The sequence below is a fragment of the Penaeus monodon genome, chromosome 36 (assembly GCF_015228065.2).
Source record: "Penaeus monodon isolate SGIC_2016 chromosome 36, NSTDA_Pmon_1, whole genome shotgun sequence".
NCBI classification, from domain to species: domain Eukaryota; kingdom Metazoa; phylum Arthropoda; class Malacostraca; order Decapoda; family Penaeidae; genus Penaeus; species Penaeus monodon.
The window spans coordinates 24,303,404-24,309,926 of NC_051421.1; positions in this window are offsets into that span (position 1 = coordinate 24,303,404).

Consider the following 6,523-nt stretch of genomic DNA (forward strand, 5'->3'; position numbering starts at 1 on the left):
TTTGTTCTGCTGTGAGGGCTGGCCAGAGGTGGAGTAGGAAAGAGAGTCTCGCCTGAGGTAACAGTAATTTTCCTCCCTTTCACGTACTGCAGCGATCTGATCATTGCTGGTAATGGTGACCTGACTGCATTCTCCCCCCCGTCTCCTCACTCGACCTCCCCAAAGCTGTTGCGACTGCAGTGGACTACAGTGCCTCAACAGGAGAGTTATGTCTTCCTCATCAAAGAGGAGTTGGTCGGCTGTTGGGAAGGATCTTTATTCCACTGGCTCTTTTTCTGTCAACTTGTAGTGGCCGAAAGTTTTTGTTGGTGTCCCAAATGCGGATGGGGAGTGCTTCATTCCTCTTAAGGGTGGGGAGCCTCTTGGCACAGTTGGACATTTGGCTGTTGTGTCCCTTTTGCCTTGGGCTTGCTTGCAGCTTGCTTGGTGGTGATCATATTTCTGACACTGAAATAGCCAGCCACATAGGTTTTTAGGCAGTAAGAGCCCCTGTATCCAAATCAGAGTGGGATTGGAGCACTTCAGGGTCACCAGGACTTGCCCTGCTGGGATCTCTTCTCCTTTCGACATTCGGGAAAGCCCAAGACCTGTGGTAGGATGTAATCAGGGTGAGATACCACACTTTCTTTCCATCTTTAAGATCCTTGTTCCTGCAGGAAATTCAGGTAGCTTGAACTGGATCATGTCCTGGTCTCTGGCAACCCGATTTGTCAACGGGATTTGTTTCTGCATCCAGTACTCTCACCAATTGGTAGGTATTGCCGAAGCCGTCAGGTTTCTACCGTGTGAAAAACACTAGAAAGTCGACTTTCTCAGGAGTTCTGACTCCGGCCTTGGGCCGTTCAGACCGCCCCCACGAATGGATTCTGGTTTTGCCATGTTCATGGGAGCTCAGGAGCAGCTGGTTTGGTGGTCCAGGCTTGTGCCTCCCATCTCAGTAGGGAGACGTTTGAGGAAAGTCAGAGACTTCCCTGTTTTTGGGGCAGGCCGTGTCCTGTAGAGCTTCAGCCGGAGAGTCCATCTGTTGGACAGTTCATGGAGAGACATTTTTGTTTTGTGATGGTATTCTTTGCCAATCCCATTTAGGTCTGGCAGAGTCAGCCTGTATTTTTTTATTTTTCGTGGCCACTAGAAGCATAAATAGCTTCAGAGTGATGCCTAAAAAGGTTCATCTTATGTCAGTATATCTTTTTTTTTTTTGTGGTGGTGTGGATTTGTTGACATTGTGTGAGTTAGCAGTTCTTTCGCCCCTCTCAAGCTCCACCACCATGGAGTCGATAAGGGAAAGCTGTATGTTAGACCTTAGTCTAACCCTTATAAGGGTATTGAGAAGGTATATGCATCCAACGGCTGGTATGAGTGCCAACGGCTCCATGATTGCTTGACCATAGTCTCCTAAAGTAGACAAAGCTGATTGATCTGACCAGGCCAAGATCTGGCCACCTGTCTTGCTGGAAAAAGGGACCAAAGAGGCATGTTACTAGCGCAGGGGTGTACTCATGCACGGCATCGGTCCAACCTCCAGGACTCCCGTTTCGACAGGCACAAGGGTGCCCCGCAACTAAACCTAAACCATGGGTAGGTGAAGCCCTTAGGGAGAGACCAAAGGGATGCCATCCCACCTACAAAATAGGCATTCTTTGCTGAAACTATTTGGTCACCCTCTCCAGTGAGCCAGCCACCCAAAGATCTGGTCACCTCAGAGAGGAAACACACGGTCTGCATCTCGTCCAAGGTAGTTCCCAGTAAAGGCCTAGTGAGTGATTGGCCCACTAGTATTGCTTCGTTAGCACGGAGTAGCCAACATGCAAGTTGTCACGACATCAGGGTATACTCCGTGAGCTTGGGCTTGAGTCTCAGAATGCAAATATACATGTGGAGTTTAATAATGTAGATTACACTTATGCGTATGCATCAGCAGTGAAAAACACAAATTTTCGCCTGCACATACTCTAAGAAATGCGCATATGCTCATTTTATGCACGGGAAATTTACATACTTTCAAGCACATACGCACATATAAGCATTCATACATCCGCATACCCAACCACATTTATGCATTTTAAATATAAATGCATATGCATATACACAAACAAAACTTAAACGCGGCCCGCCTCGTCTCTCTGCCCCAAACACAAGGCGGCTAGGCAGACGGCGTGCTATCCACAGGGTCGTGAACGCTGAACAGTTCCAAGAGGGACCGAGCACCACAGCGTCCCAGAACACCACGAGGGGAAACGCCAAGTGGCGAGGCAGGGCACGAAATAAACACAAAGTTAACACACAAGTTATTTACCCCCTACATTTTCTATAGGCACAATACAGGGGAAACCAGCATGCACACTGCACGATACAGCTTATAACAGGCAACACAAAGTATATCAGGTCACAAGGGCACACACGAGGTCTTCACAGCAGCAGCGCCCAACCGCGTCCCTGGCCTGTTCCTCCGCTCCTCCGCTCGCAGCCATTGCATCATGTTTGCCAGGTCCCTTCAGTATATACATACACCCCTGTGCAAAAATATACAGACCTCATATATATATATATATATATATAATATATATATATATATATATATATATATATATATATATATAAAATATATATAAAATATATATGCATTTTATATAAAATACTATATATATATATATATTATATATATATATATATATATATTATAATATATATATATATATATATATAATCATCAAGGACAGATAGTTCAAAATTGAACAGCTAATGACTAATATGTCTCTCGTGACCATGCACATATATGTTTTTTTTCAGCAGCTGTTCACCCCATGCAGGACACAGGCCTGTCTCGTTCGCTATTGAGAGGTTTTTTGGGCAGTCTCACCCTTGCCTGATTGGATCCCCTTCCTAATCAACCGCGGTTCGGCGCGCTAACACCTGTGCCACGGCGGTGATTTCCCTACGATACCTATGGTGACTTCTCAAGCAATATGTCGTTTTCTCGCCGCGAGATCGGGCTCGAGCCAGCAGCCCGGATCACAGGCATTTTTATGACTGCCGCGGCGGGGAATTGAACTCGGGACCATGCTAACCACTTAAACCCATCGCGGCAGTCAGGTTTTCGGGCAGATATGTTTTTTATTGTCGGATGCCCTTCCTGACGTTAACCCTCTCTATTTACCCCGGGGTTGGGACCGGCACTGACTTGGGATAGCTTCCCCCCATATTATATATATATATATAATATAATATATAATAATAATATATTAATATATATAAAAATAATAAAATATATATATATATATATATTATATATATATATATATATATAAACATAAATATAAAATAATTAAAAATATATATAGATATATATTTTATTATATATATATATATATATATATATATATGTATATACCACACACACGCATATAAATGTACATGTACACGTTAAAATACATATCTTTTAAACGACACTAAACTACACTTACACATAGCTATACATTACTTCATATACGCGTATACGGGAATACATACTTTGTATACCCATTAATATCCATGTAAATTATACTCCCTCGCACACGCTCATCACCACATTTAGACCACAACAACCACACACACACACACTACCCCCACACACACACACACACACCCCACACACACCACACACCAACACACACACACACACCCCACACACACACACCCCCACACACAACACACACACACACACATACTGTAACCCAGCTTTATATAAAGTGATGTTACTGAAGTGTGTATGCCAATGTTATTCTATTTATCTGTTGTTAATTCTACATGACTTGTATAATCTTATGTATTGTCACATGCTTATATTCCCACACACACATCATGTATGTCCAAATTGCTTTACCTGTTTATTTTGTCTCTCGTTGCCACACTAGACATTCCAATGTTGTGTTTCTATCCCCTTCACAAGAGCTATGCATTGTTGTAACACTACCTTGTGAAGGTTTGTCAAACAAAATCGGTGATCAATGCTTAGCTTTTCCTTGTATTATTTTCATTTTGTGCTCAATACTAATCTCGACTTATTTAATTGTGCATTGAATTTTTTTTGTTGTTGTTTTTCTGCGTTCAGTTGTCAGTTATAGGTATTCATCTGCAGTTTATGAGTTGCCTAACATGATTCTCACTCGTACGTATCCTGTATTACCGCCGCCTGAGGATGCTCTTCCCTCAGCACCGCTCGCTCGCTCGCATTTTGTGACGCCGCTGAAGACGGATTTCCTTCAGCGCTGCCCGTTCAGTAGTTTTGAAGCCCGAGAATATCGCAGTCTCGGCATACGTTAGCACTCATATAACTAGCAAATCTCGATACTAAATATACACACCGCGTCAAACATACTTGCGTCGTTTTTACGTTTCTCAAATTTTTGTTATGGGGGGGCCCACCCCATTGTTTTACCTGTTTTTTGCCCCTCTCTTTTCCCACACTAGACACCCGTGTTGTGTTGTTACCCCCCTTCCACAAGAGATATGCATTGTTAACATATTTTCATACCAAGATTCCCATATGTAAGCAAGTGATCTATGCCATCTTTAGCCACTGTAGGAGTGCAGGCGCTCCCTGGGGGACCCAAGGAGCAACCCCTCGCCCCTTTGGCGCAGCCGTACTCACATACATATAATAAAAGGAGTTTTCATTTTTGGTCGTTCCCAAACCCCCTAAGCTCGCCCCCTCCCATATTTTGAGGGCCATCATCCGGCTTTTACCACACACACACACGGAACTAGTCACAATACTCGCACAACTACATTCATACAACTACCCAAATGCACCACATGCGCGCGCGCGCACCACACACACACACACCACAACACACACACACACACACACACCCAAACCAGTGGATAACACACATACTCGCACAAAATACTTTAAAAAAATCCCCAAATGACACACCACACACCAAAACACAACACAAATCACACACGAACAACAGACAACACCACAGAAAACCAACACACACGAACCACGCACGACGTGCGCGCGCGCGCACACACGCACTCCCACCCCCAAACACACACACACACGCCACACACACACACACACACACACGCACACCACACCCCACACAACACACCAAAAAACCACACACAACACACAACACCCCACACACACACCACACCACACAACACACAAAAACACACACAACACACACACACACACACACACACACACATGCTTAATAAGCACTATAAAATCATAAAAATGCATAGAAATCCCCAAATATCCCCAAAAGAGGAAAATGAAATCAAAACCAACAAGAAACGCGGAAAGCATAAAGGGCTTGAGTGACAAGGGGAAGGGGGGCAGCTTGGCTAGTACGTTTTAGTGGGAACACGTAAAATTTTTTTGTTGAAACAAGTCGTTGTATTTTGTACCTTCTGTTTGTAGGTTAGTATTGCTTTGTTTTTTATTTTGAATGTCGTTCATACCCCGGGGTGGGGGCCCGTGTATTTTTTTTCTTCATTTAAATTTTTTATTTTTTTAAAGCGGTTTTTTTGATTGGGAGTCGTATTAAACATCAAAGAAAAGGGAGTACCCGAACTCTGCTCAGAACTTTATTTTTTTTAAAATCAGTGCTTACGATTGCTTTTGGGGCTTTCCCAAAATCGTATTTCAATGTCTAATGAGCAGTGACACACGCAGCAAAATTCCTTTTTAAAATTTTTATTACATAAAGATCGGTTTAAACGGTAGGTATTTTTGGAAAAAAAACATTAACAAAAAATCAGATTTAAAAGGTTTTTTTTATTGATCACTTTTTATTAAATAAACTTCCCGAAAAAAGAATAAAAATGAAGCTTTTAATTTTTAAAAAAAATTAAAAATAAAATTCAAAGGAGGTAAGATTTACGCAACGCTGAGGGAGCTGATTTTTCCAATGCTCATGCCGATAAGGGTAAGTCTGGATGCGAAGCTTTTCTCCCCGGGCTAGCCCATGAGGGGACCCGGCCCGTGTCGATAATGCCGACTCGTCACGGTAAGTGGTGTGCTCGTTGAGCCAGTCCCGGGGGCAGTTGCAACTTCTCGTGCTGGCGGGGCGCGAATCACCCACCCCTGGGTGAGACTTTTCTTTCTTTAGATTGCGAAAATTTGGCTTCGAGGGCCTTTCCTTATGGCCCGGCCTGTGCAGTTTTTTTGGCTGTCTCATTTTTTGGTTGACACTCGGGCTTTCCGTGGCGGGGGATTGCCCGCAGGCCCTGTAGCCGTGGGAAGCACTCGCATAATCTCTTTACCAGCACGACGGCGTGTTCTGTGGGTTTGTTTAGGAATTGGTGTGCACGCAATTTTCCAATAGTTATCGTTTTTGGGGGTTCGGCTCGCCGCAATGCAGAAAAAAATTTTTCAGTTCAGGTTTGTATAATTTCCAGCCGTGGTACCCGGGCTTTGTGCAGAATGAATTTTCGTACCTTGTTTTTTATTTCAGAGAGTGCCCCGGGGTTTATAGCCTGTGGCATCTGGTACCCGTGGGCCCAGGGGGGAATGTTTGTTTTCCCCTCTGTG